The following is a 14,947-nucleotide window of genomic DNA, read 5'->3' on the forward strand; positions in this document are numbered from 1 at the left end:
AGCACAAAGCACCAACCCTCACACCTCTCCTGCCCAGCTCTGGCACAGAATTCCAGGTACAGTGTCCAAGCTGAGGCTAAATGAGCTTCAAAAAGTTGTCACAGCTGCTGTGGGATCTCAGCTGCTGCCCTCTGCCACCACCATGCTTTCAGCTGGGGCTGGGAAAGGACAGTTCTCTGGCTTCAGACAGAGGCCGAAAAATTGTTGGAAGAGAGGTAAAGTTGGAGTTTGTGCTTGTTTTGTTTCTAAAGGACATTATGGACAGGGCTGAGCTGAGCCTGCCTGTGGCCCTTGGGGAAGAAAATGTCTGTGGGAAATGATTCTTACACTTGGCACTGTTTCCAGTGGGAATCAGTGAAGCTTTCAAAGATGTTCCCCCTGATGTGCTAAAGCTTAACTTAAAAACACAGCGAGATGAAAGGGCAGCCTCCTCTGTCGTGCGATGAGATGTGACAGGGAGAGCGGCTGCTGGAACGAGTTCCTGGGAGGGGAGTCACAAGCACTGAACAGTCAAATGAACAGGCACAGCTCTGTGCAGGGGATTCCAGAGGTGCCTGGGCTGCCTGCACGGATGTGTGTTCAGTCCTGCTCCTTCACACAGCTGTGTAACTCCATGGGGTTGTGGGGAGACCTCTGAGGTGTCTGGAAAAGGAGGGAGAGAGGAAGAATTGCTGCACCACATAGCTTTGCTCTGCATGTTGATCGCCCCTCTAGCTTACTGTTGTTTGGGTTTTTCATTTTCTTTCAATGTAAAGTGCAGAGACTTTGATACTCTAACAGAAAAGGAGAGTTAGGTGCCTGTACTCCACTGAAAAGCTGAGAGGTTTTTTCCTAGCCCTACAGCAGCCTTTTCCAGTCTGCTGTAACTGTGGCTGAAGCTGTAATGCAGAGATGTGGGATTTTCCATCCTGTTGCTTGAATCTGTGTGTGTGTGTGTGTTGTGAGGCTCTGTAGTTCTGCAAACATTTAGAAGCACAATCTCTTTGTGGAGGTCTGGGTTCTGTATTCTCCCACCTGTCTTGTGACAAACTTGTAGGTGTTATATGAGTATTTATATCAACAAATCCATGGTTTTTTCTTCCTTTTCTTCTGTTTAGTTTCTGCTAGAAATCACTAAGGAAGACTAGGAAATCATGCCTTACCCCCGAGCTGCTGGACACAATGTCAAATGGAGGAGGGCATGAAGGAGAAAACATAACAGTAAAGAAAGAGTGTGATGGACTGGAAATGCTTCCACTTGCTCTACCTTCCCTGCATAAGCTCTGCATCTAATTGCAAACTAATGAATGGGAGAAGCAACATTAGAGAGAGGTATATGAAAGATTTGCTAAGGTTGTAAGCAGAGGTTTCCTCTCTCCTCCTTCAGCTTGGAGTAGGCCCCATGGTCTCAATAACACTGACTGAGCAATGTACACTTCCGTCTTGGGGATGATAAATGGCTCTCAGTGACTAGGAATGGGACTACCTCTATCTGCTTCCTAAGCAGAGTAGGCAACCCAGCTAACTCTGCGTGAAGTGGAGATGTAGAGTTATTGTGGCAATAACCTGTTGAGTCACTGTTTTTATTGTACAATTATTTGTGTTCAGATCTGATCCCTAAATAATGTGCAATACTGAAAAGCTGCAGAAAAGGAAATGAATGCAGAGAGCATTGCTCCACATGGCAGAATGTCCCTGCTGAACATAGTTAATAAGGTTCTAAAAATGATGGGTGGGCTCCTTAGGGGCTGCCATCCAAGTGCAATTCAGGAGAGTGGCCCATAGTTCAGACACTTCTCTGAAGCTTCTCTCACTCATTTGAATGTCACAGGTTTCAAACCTGGGCTGAAAGCCCTGCAAAAACACACTCTCAGGTTCCCACTGGGGAACAGAATTCATGACATTTCAAGCTCAAACCCAAAAGCTGGAGGTGTACTGGAAATAGGCAGAGATTCAAGTGGAGGAGCATCTTTATGACTGGTTTCAAACAATGGAAAATCTCATCTTTGTTTAATGTCTGGAATGTGGGAAGCTTCTATATAAGAAATGAGGGAGGGCTTTGCAACCTATCCCTATTTTCTCAATGTTCATGTGGCTTATGAAATACCCTGCCTAGTGTAAGACCAGTTAACACAGCCCAGCCCACTGTCATCGCCTTAATGCAAAGGCAAAACACGCTCCCATGTTTGAACCACTGGAATTCCTCTTGTAGCTCCAAGAGCACAGGTAGATTCTTTTACACACAGAGCCCCAGGACTCAGTGCTTTTACATGGACTGAGAAACAGGCACGTCCCTCCTCCAGGGCAGCAACATCCACATCGCTTGGATGATGTGGAGCACGCATTGCTTGCGGGATGGGACCTGGTCACATCGAGGTCTAGGCTGTGTCTTTCTCCCTTAGGAGGGATGGAGGTTTCCATAATAGATATAGTTTCAGTAGAAACCTCCAATTCTGAAGAGAAATACTATTTTTTTTTAATTTTGTGTGAGAGAGAAGGAGAGAGCACAAGCCACACAAAGCCGAGGAACTCTGGATTTCTGGATTGCATTCCTCAGCACAAGAGCTGGCAGCCTGTTGAGGACAGTCTGTAAGAATGCATATATTTTTGCAAATTGGACATTAAGCATGTTAGTGGAAATCTGGTATAACTGGGAGATGTTTCCAATCAAAAGTCAACATTCTGCTGATCCAGCTCATCGTAATATCTTCCCCTTGGGAAGGCAGCATGTTGCAGCTCCTGAGATAACAGATAAAGTAACCAGGGGTTAGGGACCATTACTTTTTGACTCATGTGCCTCTCAGGGTGCTGTGGTTCCTGTGCCAACCCCACAGCTCACTATTCAAAAGGCAGCTTTATCCTCTTTGCCACCCTAGTTTACCTTACTGACCAACAGTCTCCTGTCCTTGGAGTCCTTTGACATCAGTGTGAGTTCTGAAAATCTAATTATGTCTGAAACATTATTTAGACTATTTAAAGATTGTGTGACTACAATGAGACTACAGTTGTATGACTGTGTGTTAAATCTGTGAATGTTGTCTGTTTGGGGCCTTGAAGGAAAGCATATATGAAGGAATGAGGAGGAAGTGTATGAAAATCCATGCCTTGGGTTTAAACAATGATGACTAAAGATTGTCTGTGCAGGAGTTTCCTGGGCAGAGAGGTAGGTTTTGAAGTGAAGTGCTTTACTAAGCTTCCATTTCCATTTGCAGTGTCTGGATCCATCCCTCCCACAGGTTTCTGAGGCAGTAGCATAACTGAGTTTGCCAGGGACATGGAAGAGGGTCCTGTGGTGACTGCTGTTAGTGGAGACCTTGCACAGAGTGTAGAGAAAATTCATATTGTTATGTGGAGGTCCATATTATTTCAAGTATTGCTGAAAAATCTCTGTGTTCTTTTGAATGTTAGAACAGAGACTGGGAGAGTTCATCTATGGTGCCTGTGGAGTAGTCAGAGACAGGTGGAACACGCACTTTACCATATGTTTGGATGCACATACATGTTTACTGTGTGTCTGTAGATCTCTAAGGGCACCTGTGCTGATTTGCAGTGCTTCCAAATGCCTGAGAATATACAATTAGCATGGTACTCTGAAAAGTATTTTTAATAACAGAGTTGTTATCAAAGTCCCCAAAAGGACAAAAAATGGCAAAGTACATTCAAAATAAGTGAAATTCTGCAGTCCTGAGTGACTCACTTCATAAAAGCCATTTTGATAAGCAGGAATGTAGAAGGACAACTTTCAAAAGCAGAGGTAGGGTTGTTGCTGGCAAGACCCTTCCTGCTTCTGTGTCTTTCAGTAAGACTTTCATGGCCTTACTTGCTCTCTGGGCTTCTGAAAATGCCCAGGCAGTATTGACATAATTTTGCAAAACAAAGGTAGTAATGCTTCATTATGTGCACATTCCCCTCAATCCACTCAAATAAAGCCACTTTCCCCCCCTGTTTTCTTGTCAGATTGTCTGTGTGACAGTTGTCTTTCAGGCTGTGACAGTGAACCAGGCACTAAATGCTGTATTCAGGTATTAGACAGAGCAGGATAATGCCAACTGTAACTATTGGTGCTTTAACTTTCAGAATGTTTTGTGGGTTCACAGGCCAACTGAATTTAAGGTATTGGGATGTGAGGACCCTTGTTTGCCTCCCTCCCATTGTGGTGTTTCTGATTCCTCCACAGCACCAGAGCTCATCCTCCTCCAGTCTGTGGAGGGAAGCTGAGGAATCATTTCAGTGCACCTGACTGGATCCTTGATGCACTCTTGAAAGCTCTTCAATTGCAATGTTATTTCCTCTCAGAGCCAATGTGATTCCCACTGTGCCACAATAAAACCACTCAACAATCTCTCTTCCCTTTCAAGGGAAAGGAAGCAATTTTAAAAAATATATAGCCACATATGTCTACAGCATTTCTAGGCTACAAAATATACCACATTTAAAATGTTGTAGCTGTGGCTCTGCAGTCTCTCCCACATCTGAACAACGTAATGCCATGCTCCAAAACTTCATGATTTGTAAGATTCAGTGCTAGGCTAGTAACTTATATGTTGCATTTTTTGAAATGTTGCAGTGCTGTGTATCAATGGAAAGAGAAAAAACTTGTTTGTCTTTTGATACTGAGCTCTGCTTAGTAGCCATGTCAAATCTGAATTAGAAATATTTTAAATTCTGGCACTCACCAGCAAACAAAAGGTGTATTAAATTATTTTAGAATGTTTTTATGGCTTCATGTGAGTAATTCGACAGATGGTACTAAGGCACTTGGTTATAATGCTAGAGGAATGTAAAAAATTGTCTTGCTTGAAAGAAGAAAGTAAATTCTCAAAAAATTCTACAACAGTTTCACAAGTGTGGCATGTGCTGCATAGATAAAGGAGTGAATGTGAATCCTTAATGCAATGCCTGCCTTAAAACCCCAAGTAAAATCTCAGGCAAGTTGTAATGTTGTCCCACATGTGCACGGAGGAAACATTTGCATTCCGTGGTTCTGTATCTGTCCTGAAGATCGACGTGTGTATGCAAGTACAGGCTGTGTTCAGAGACTACAAGAGTTAGGGAAACATATCCAGCTGCTGCGAAATCAGGGTAACTTTGTGGCATAAATTAGGTGGAAATTTTCCAGATTTGTGTTTAAGAATGGCATACTCAAGAGCTTTGGAACCAAACAAGCCCCATCTGTTTTAAAAATTATACAGCACTAGGAACCAGCCACAGTATACATCAGAATTCGGGATGTTGTATGAGAAACAGCAATTTCTAGGGTAGAAAGATTTCCAAAAAATGATTTCTCATGTTTGTTCTTGAGTCAGTTTATTAAATGCACTCATTACCTAAAACTACTAAGTTTTTAATGCTAATCATGAACTATTTCCAAGACTGATTTTCTGATGGAAGTGTTTCAGCACATCTTGTGACTGATCTGTATTGGTTGGTCGGTCCTGCTCAGCTCGGAGAGGGCTCACTCTGGCATCAGCCAACCCACAGCCCATCTGCTGCAAAATGGCCATCTTTGGAACAAAAATGCTCTGACTGTAGATACTTCTAAGCTTATTTGTGGTTGGTGTTGAATGGGAATTGCCAATGCTATCTGGATGCTCCACAGTCTGTGCAGCAAGTAACTGCTTTTCTTGAGACACATTTCTGGGCATGAGGAGGAGAAGGTCATCGGGGCAGTCAGTACAGGCTGAGTACATATACCTGCCTGACCTGCTTGCCTTCAGTGATGAACCAACAGGATTTGTGGGTGGGTAAGGAAACTTCCTTGGCTTCAGCAAGACTTCCATGAATCTCCTAGATTATGTTCTGGATGGACAGACAATTCAATGGATAAAAGAATTGGATGATTTAGATTGATCCGAGGCACACTCATAGGTATGTAACCAATGCAGTACTCCAGCATCTGTCCTGGACCTGTCCTGTTTGCGACCTCTACCAGTGACCTAGAGGAGGTGACAGAGCAGGCTTTTGTCAAGTTTTCAGGTAACACCAATTTCCAGGTGCTATCTGTTTTGCAATCCAGTAAGGACCAGTACAGTCTTCACCTGGAAAAAAAAATCCCTGTGACAGCAAAGGCTCCAGAAGACAGAGCCAGACTTTTCACTGGTGTGCATGGTGGGAGGATCAGCAATGGGTGACACAAAGTACAAGAGAGGTTCATGCTGAGTGTAAGGAAAACAATTCTCCCCAGGATGACTCTTGAGCAATAGAGCAGGCTGTTAGAAAGGCTTGGAAGTTTCCATCCTTGGAGCCTTTGAGGACCTGATTGGATAAAGCTCTGAGTCACCTGGTCTGACCTCAAGCTGGCACTGCTTTGAGCAGCAGGTTGCACATGGAGACTTCTGGGCTGCCCTCCAGCCTTGAATTATCCTGTGATTCTGTGATCCTCTGAGTGTTTAACATTTTGAGATTGAACATTTCTTAGATTCGTGGGTGGTATAAAGCAGAGCTGACCACAGTGGACTCAGACCAACATATACTAGCACAGGATTTGGTATTTCCAGTCTCCTGAAGAGTCTGGGACATAGCAGGAGATGCAGTTCTGTAAAATGACAAACCTGATGTACTTTTATTGACTGAGTCTAGCAGGGCTGCTCAGCTCTGTTTTTGTTCAAGTTGCTCTGCTGGGCTCAAACACTGCCATGTGTTACTATAGTAAACAGCAGAACTGTGGCCACACACCCAGGGTTTGCAGGGGGACATCTGTATGTTCATTGTACCCAGGAGATACTGTATTGCTTGGATTAGTGATAGTAAATTTGCTGTTCTAGGGAGAGAGGGAAGAAAACAGATAAGCCAGCTCAAAGCTCGCGTAAACAATTAGTAACAAGAAAACCAGGGTGTGAACTGCGAGCACCTGAGCTAACGCCCCGAATTCCTCTGTGCGAGGAATTCCCCTGAAGCAGCTGACTTCACTCAGAAAGCACCATGGGGCCTCAGAGAGATGCCCCTTAGCAGGTTCAGCTGAGCAGACAGAAGATGCTACTGCTGCAGGTGTTCCTCAATGCTCCTCTACCAGAGGCTGCTGCTCCTTCCTCTTTGGTGGCAGGTTTGCCTGAGCATGGACGCCTTTGGTCAGCCTGAACAGAGCTGGCACAAACTGGCCATCTGTTTGGCGTGAGCTGGTCCCAGGGGATCGGCTGATGGGAATTAGGAAATGCTCCCTTGGTTTGCTCAGTGTGGCAGGTCCAGCACAGGGGCACCAGCACCAATGAGAGCTCCGGGGCACAGCTGGAGCAGGAGGAGGGCAGCTCCGTGAGGCTGATGGCACCTCGCAGGGATGAGCATCTACCTGAAAAACCAGTGCAGAGGAACTAACGTGCTGTGAATTCACACCCCTCTCGCTGTGCATTACCTTTGTGCTTTCAGAGGGTGATTAGGTTGCTGTGTCACTCTGGTAAATGACACCCACCTTTTCTGCAAACTCCCTGTTGTGTTGTACACAGGCCATGATTACCATTGTCTTTCTCATTGACTCTCAGGTGTATGTTTTACAGAAGTGCAGACCTTACCCAGAAAATTCCAAAGTCATAGAATTGCCTCACACTTTTAATGCTTTTAGCTTCACTTTGATATTTGCCTGAAGGATGCTATGCCTCCTGTCTCTTTCTGGACAGAAAGTCCTTTTGCAATGTCCTGATGTTGCAGATTTTTTTTTTCTTAATTTGAAAGCTTGCTTTGGAGTTGTTTCACCTTCCATGACAGTCAGTCCCCAGGAATTATTCTGCTTTTACATAATTTGCACATCTGCGTTCTGTCTTTGGTGTGAAAACCAGCAGAATGCTGGTTGTTAGTAACAACCATATATCCGTTGCTTTCCTATTGCCCCTGTGACCCTCTCAAACTCATTGGCAATTAATTATCTTGCGGTAACTCAAACTGAGCAGTGTGCAAGGAGTGAATTCCTGCTGGTTTAGCGTGGCTATTGTGTCCTCATTGTGCCTTACAGCCTGAAGAGTTCTTGACACCAGAGGACAGTTTCAGTTCACCTGTCACGGAACTGTGACCACCTCTGTATCGGGCATGGCAAGTGTTGAACAGGCTCCTTTGGATCCAAATTAAGCTCTGAGGGTAGGATCTGTTCATGATTATTTGTGGCAGACATGTCCTGCAATGACATGGGAGAATAGCTCTTTAAATCAGAGGACTGTCAGTGGCTGCAAACATCTGCAGATGTGAGATCTGTAATCTCTCCTCTCAGACCTTGGCATCGCTGTTTAATCACTGCTATTTGTGTTTTGTTTTTATTTTTTTTTATAGGAGTCACAAAAAATCCACTGCAGGAATGAATCACTGAACACTTCTCATTTGAATGGCAGTAGATGCTGCAGAAAGACATGTATATATATGCCTGTATGTGTGTCTGTACACACACACACACACACACACACACACACACACACACATAAAACCACAGGGTGCTCTACTGCAAACATGCTGTGGAAGTCAAATGGAGACAGCAGTTAGTATATGGGATGGAGCTGTTGAGTTTTCAGGTGGTGCAACACTAAAAAGTGGATGTGCCTCAGTGTCCTGGTCAGCCCTGACGGTGACACTCATGAGAGCCCTATACATGCCCCAAGGACAATACACCCAGAGAGGTGTAATTGTTCCCTATTAAAGTGCTCACTGTTTTGGAACCACAAACTTCCTTTACTGATCAAAGAGTCGCATTTGATTAATCAGTTTTGAAATGAATGAATTTCTAAGTTCTCACTTTTTGCTTTTCTTAGGGGACATATTTCAAAAGCCTTTGATCTCTGGTGATAGGTATTTAGTAAAAGGCAGCCGAGCTTTTACAAAAAGAACCATGGAAGTCTTGTTGTAAAGGGTAACCAAAGCCCTGATCAGAAAACATTCAGAACACGTGTTCAGTAGGTCCACTGACTTCAGCAGGCTTGTGTGCACACACAGGGTTGCTCTTGTGCTCTTTTTTTCAACAGGATCAATGGTTTTAAAAGGTAAAATCAGGCTGCTGGTCTGTGAAAAGGGAAAAAAAAGGGTAATATCTACTGCAAAGGTCAGAAAATATTAATGTGGCATCTTACACTAACACCATACAGGCTGCACAAATCTCTACAAATAGGCATCCTGCTGGTAACCAATTGAAATGTAGGAGGTAGTTAGTGTCTCTCAATTGTAAGTGTCATTTGATCCCCAGGGAGACATATAATGGATGATATTTCCCTACTGAGAGTCCTGTCTTTTCTTTCTGTACATCATTAGTAATAGTTCAGGGTTCTCCTGTGCATAAAAAGTGTATGCACTGCTTACCTGATTTTTCACATTTCACACACCATATTAGGAAAACTGATGTTGTTCCTACAGAATTAAATAGAATACCTCTAATTATACAGTGTCTTCCTGTCTTCAAGCAGGTTTTCCCCACGACTTTTTACCAAACCAAAGGGAAGGAAAGAACAAAACAGAGGAAAGATAGTAGTACCTTAATAAAATAATGGTTATTTGCAAATCCACTTGCTCCGAAAATTTCCCCCCTCCCCATCCAAGTTGGGTCTGGGTTGGTCTTAAGGACACTTCAGAATGCAGGTCCTATCTGTGATGAGGTGTCCATGGGAAATGGCTGCCTTGTTCCTTCTGCAGAGGTGGGTCTGTGATTTGAAACACTCATTTTACAGAGGATGAATAATTTTATCTGTAAGTGGAATCTTGCAGTTGTTTGACAGGGTAGAGCATCACTATCCTACTGCTGTTACAGGGCGGGAAAAAAACTCAAAGTACTCAAAATAGCAGAAGTAGAGCTACCTGGAGTAATTTCAGATTCAAAACTTTAGCTGTTACAAAAATCCAAATGTTTCCCTGATGCTCAGGGAGACTATATTGAGCCATATCTCTCCCAGGATCAGGGGCTCTCTTCATTTTCTGATACTGTCTTGTCTGATGACTCTCATGTTTTCTCAAAGTGTTTAAACTCAAATTTCCTTTCTTATAACCTGGATCAACTACCCAGTATGCAGACTATTTAGTAACAGAAATACCTTAATTTAATGGTCTAACTAATACAATAAAACACTTTCACATGCAAGTACAGAGCCTCCCAGGAACTGTTCTGTGTTGTTAGGGTTCAGTTCAGAAATGCATCTCTCTCTGCCTTTGTGGCTGCAGCGTTCCTGCATGGGGCACTTGCCCAGGGTGGTAAAGAACACTCCATGTCCTTCTGTTCCCTGTGACCGATGAAAATGCTCTGGGTTCTTTGCAAGTGAATTCATTGCATGTGGAAAAAATCCAGCAGTGGGCTAAACCATGCTTTTTTGCACTAGACATCAGCTCTGTAAGTGCAGGTGCTCCCTGCAATGTTTGATGTAGTCCTAAGAACTGGGCTCTCCTTCTGAAGTGAGACTGCTCACCTTTCCACTGGGCACTTTCCACCACCGCAAGGAGCTGCTCCTCCAAGTCTGATCCTCTGTTGCACTTACACATATTTGAGTGCTTTGCTGAAGCAAAGCATCCAGTTTCAATATTGATTTGTTTTGGTGAAGTTGACCATGTTGTATTTTGTTACATAGCTTGGGGTGGTGAGAGAAATCCATTAAACTTGGAGTTAATTAGTATGGGAAGATTGTAATTTATCGAGATTGCCTGAATGAAAGTAAGGACATTGCTATTTAATTAGCAAGTGCATTTTTTAGATTATTTTTCCTTTTTGATTTAAGTCAAAATATTGTAAGTGCTTTGCATATAATGAAAGAAGAATAGATTAAGGACAGGCGATTGAAAAGACATTAAAAGCCTATGGCATATATTAATTTTTTTCCTATTAAGTACATGCTTTTGATCAGATAAGAGAACTTCTATTGCTGTGGTCTGTTCTCATTTTGTATCTAAATTATGACCAAAAAGATTCTTTAAATAACAAAGTCCTAATTTGTATTACCAGGAAGGACTGAACTTACAGAGTTATTAAATCAGACCTTGCCTGTTTTGTTGCTTCTTCTGCTTCCCTGTTTCTGAGACCTTTCACTAAAGGTGGTTTCAAGACATGTTTAGACTCAGCTGAGTTTTATGCTGTGGGCAGATTTCCTCATTCTCCTTAATTTAGGCTAAGTCATTGTAGATTGAAACTTCACTAACATCACTACTTCTCCCAAGTAACAAGCGAGAGGACAGTGGCCTCAAGTTAGACCAGATGAGGTTTAGATTGGATATTAGGAAAAATTTCTTCACCAAAAGGGTTGTCAAGCCCTGGCACAGCCACACAAACAGTGGTGGAGTCTCCATCCCTGGAGGGGTTTTAAAGATGTGTAATGGTGCCACTTAGGGATGTGGTTTAGTGGTGGCTTTGGCAGTGCTAGGTCAACAGCTGGACTTGACGATTCTAAAGGTAATTTCCGACATAAATGATTCTTCTGTGGTTCTCAGTTCCTCTCCCTAGTGGACAGCAACGCTGCTCCTGCTCACGGGAGGGCCGTGTCCCTCTGGTTCCAGTCCCGTGTGCCCTGCCCTGATGAGGGACTGTGGGACGGGGTGTTGTCCTGGCAAGTGCACTGGGCAAAGCACAGAGTTCTCTCCCAGGCGCGTGCCTGCCTGCGCAACATGCTCGGTCCGTCCGTCTGTCCGTCCGTCCACCCACCCAGTGAGGGACACGGGGCTCGCCCCACGCGGGGCGGCGTTTCGGTGCGGCCACGACTCAGAGCAGTGGCTCATGGCTGCCTGGGGCTTTGATCGTGCACAACGCGCGTGTTGGTTCCACCCTCCTTGGCTGTGCTTTACCCGGCCCGGCCCGGCCCAGCCCGAGCACGGCGGCCACGGCGGCCCCGCCTGAGCGACATCCCCGCGCCGCCAGCGCCCCCTGCCGGGGGAAAGGGACCCGGGATGTGGGAAGGGGAGCCGGGATGTGGGAAAGGGAGCCGGGATGTGGGAAGGGGAGCCGGGATGTGGGAAAGGGAGCCGGGATGTGGGAAGGGGAGCCGGGATACGGGAAAGGGAACCGCGATACGGGAAAGGGAACGTGGATGCGAGAAAAGGAACCTGGCTGCGAGGCTTTCCTCGCTCCGCGGCCCTCGGAAAGGACCGGGAGTAGCCAGATGGTTATCACCCTTTTAATCTCAAATTTCTGCAGGTATTTACAGCTGTGAACCCCCAGTCTCTGTACGGCACCCTCTGCCTCCTGCGAATGGCGGTAACATCCCTGCCCTGCCTCCAGGAGCTGCTGGGAGCAAACGCTTTGGGAAGGATCGGGCTGGGGTGCTGTTTCCCCGGTGCTCTGGTATTATCGGCTCTCGAGGTTGTGTCACTTGTACCACTGTGGCGCTTAAAACACCCAGACCAAAGGAGGGGGTTCTGCCCCTCAGCTCAGGGGACATCCCTGCAGAGCTGCCTCCAGCTCCGGGCCCGGCTTAGGAAGGACGTGGAGCTGTTGGAGCGAGGCCAGAGGAGGCACCAAGGTGGTCCAGGGTTGCGGGACCTCTGCTGCAAGGAGAGGCTGAGAGAGCTGGGCTTGTTCAGCCTGGAGAAGAGAAGGCTCCGGGGTGACCGAATTGCAGCCGACAAGAAACATGGAGTGAGACTATTTAAAAGGATATGGAGTGACACAATGAGGGGGAATGGCTTCAAACTGAAAGAGAGTAGGTTTATGTTAGATAGTAGGAAAAAATTCTCTTGTGAGGGTGATGAGGCTCTGGCACAGAGTGCCCAGAGAGGTTGTAGATGCTCCATCCCAGGAAGAGTTCAAGGCCAGGCTGGGCAGGACTCTGAGCAACCTGGCCTAGTGAAAGGTGTTCCTGCCCATGGGGCGTTGGAACAAGATAATCCTTAAGGTCCTTTCCTACCCAGGCCATTTTATGGTTCTATAATGTGCTGTGACTGCTCTCTTTGTGCACGCTGCTGTAGGAATCACACATCCTGGCAATGAGTATATCCATCTCTGAAGGAAGTTTCTGGAACTTCTGCATTCCTCACTTAGGTGGCTGTAATTTAAAAATTCACATTTGTAGTGCGAGGTGTGCTGTCAAAGCTATCTGCAGGATTTGAAGAATTTTGTGACAGCTGCAGGAAGGCATTCCAGTTTCCTTGGAAACTGGCACTGGCTCTCCAAAATCAAGGTGAAGTGTTGGCTGATTATCTAATAATAAAGCTGAGCATTTAAATATGAAGTTCTTCACCTTCCTTTTGCTGAAAGAATTTCCATTCCTGCAGCACACAGCAAAAGCAATAGAGGTCTTGTGACTTCAGATTGTTGTCACAGCTTGGGCTGTGTAATCTCCTTTCCAGAGATGAAAGACAGAATTCAGCCTTGACCTGTTCAGTCACTGAGCCTTATACTATGCTTTTAAGATAAAGGTCCAATTTGCCCTCAAAACTACTGCACAAACCAGCACCATTGTTTGTTTGCCATATTACAGAAGTCATTTTGCTTTACTGTGTGTTTTTATACTATGCATTTCCGGAACGCTTTTGTGCTCAAATGCATTTCCTTGTAATAGTTCTCATTGCCTAAACTTTTTATCTGCCCACACTCTTGCTTATCACCTGAATTTAATCACTCTTTGGCTTTACAGTCACTGGACTCTTGTTTTGAATCAGTGAGTGTGATCGTTTTGCTGAACATTCCTTTTTTCAGGTCATTGATTTCTAAGGTTAACAAAATGAATCCTCCTACTGCTGCTTGTTATGTCCCACTAATCTCTTTGCTATATCCTGAACCGCTCAATTACCTTTTGTCTTCAATTTCAGATGCATTTATTGAACCCACAGATCACTCTTTTGTGCAGGACGCAGTTTCATATTGGATTCAAGAACATGTTCATGTGAATATTTTTCATACTTATACCTCAATTTGCTGAGGCTGTTTAAATTTTCTTGGTTAATTTGCTTCCTGATGTGCCCTTTTAAGTGTACTTTCTCCACTGCTTATTTTTTGCCAGACATATCTTTCTTTTTAAACTCTATTCTTTTCCACCTGCTCTTGAGTAGTGTCTTCCACTGTTTGATAGTGTTTTGACTTTCCACTTTGCAGCACTTTATCTTTTCTACCCTCTTGAATCATTTGACTCCTTTGCCATTCTTTGTTCATTTTAGAAAGAGGGTAAGAGCCAATATTCTTCTGAAGGACATTTACTCTGCTTTTCTTCGTAGGAAATTGGGGATTTTCTTAGTCCTATCTTTCATATCACTAAGTCCATGACCCACTTCTTTTGACTGGGGGTTGATACCCACATTACCAGGTCTGGCATAATCAATTGGATCTCAGCTTGGACATACTGAGGAGAGCACAAAGGCAAAAACCCAAAGCAGCAATGTTTGTGGCCTAACACCCCATAACACCCTCTGAATCACCTGGGTGTTCATGGAAACGGGGGCAGAGCACAGGTCTTTTTTGAAATGATCCTCTCAAACCCCAGTGACTCCTATTTCATGCATCTGAGCCTTCTCTCACAGATATTGTCTTTGCTAGGAGGGCAGTATGGAGAAGAGAGGGCTTTTTACACATTCATTAGCATGTCAAGGGGTTGTCTTGAAGTGTATTACAAGAGCAAGGGCCACATGTCTGTCACAAACATAATAAAAGAAGCCCAAACTAAACTTCTAGCTGCAGAAAGCCCCTGTGCAGTCTGTCTAGAGCTCTGTCACTCTGAGCTGCATTTTGCATATCAGAAATCTCTTCAGTGCCTAAAGACAACATAACCATTTACAAACCATACTGACATCCCAGAAGAAGTCACACACCTTTGGCAGTGGCTCAGAGGGCTGGGATCTCAGGAATAAACAATAAAACTGAAGCTCTCAGGCACAGTAACTTGTTTGCTAAAGAGAGGCACATTTTTAACAGTAACTGAATATGACTGAAGATAAGAGTTTGATACCAGAGCACTGAGAATGAACACAAAGGACACCACTCCTAATCAACAGGCTTGCTTAGAAATACAGTTTCTCTTTAGAAGAAAAACCAAGAGAAGTTCTGCCTTGGAAGGTACTTTCTGACAAAAACTGGTGTTTATAGGATTTGTTATCTTAG

General features: G+C 44.5%; 1 long non-coding RNA gene across 1 annotated transcript in view; it reads left to right on the forward strand.

The window, feature by feature from the left end:
• LOC139679403 (uncharacterized) overlaps positions 1–14,947 on the forward strand; it is a 70,113-nt gene that overhangs the window by 48,200 nt on the left and 6,966 nt on the right. The gene's annotated exons all lie outside the window — the stretch shown is intronic.

The sequence above is a fragment of the Pithys albifrons genome, chromosome 16 (assembly GCF_047495875.1).
Source record: "Pithys albifrons albifrons isolate INPA30051 chromosome 16, PitAlb_v1, whole genome shotgun sequence".
Lineage (NCBI taxonomy): Eukaryota > Metazoa > Chordata > Aves > Passeriformes > Thamnophilidae > Pithys > Pithys albifrons.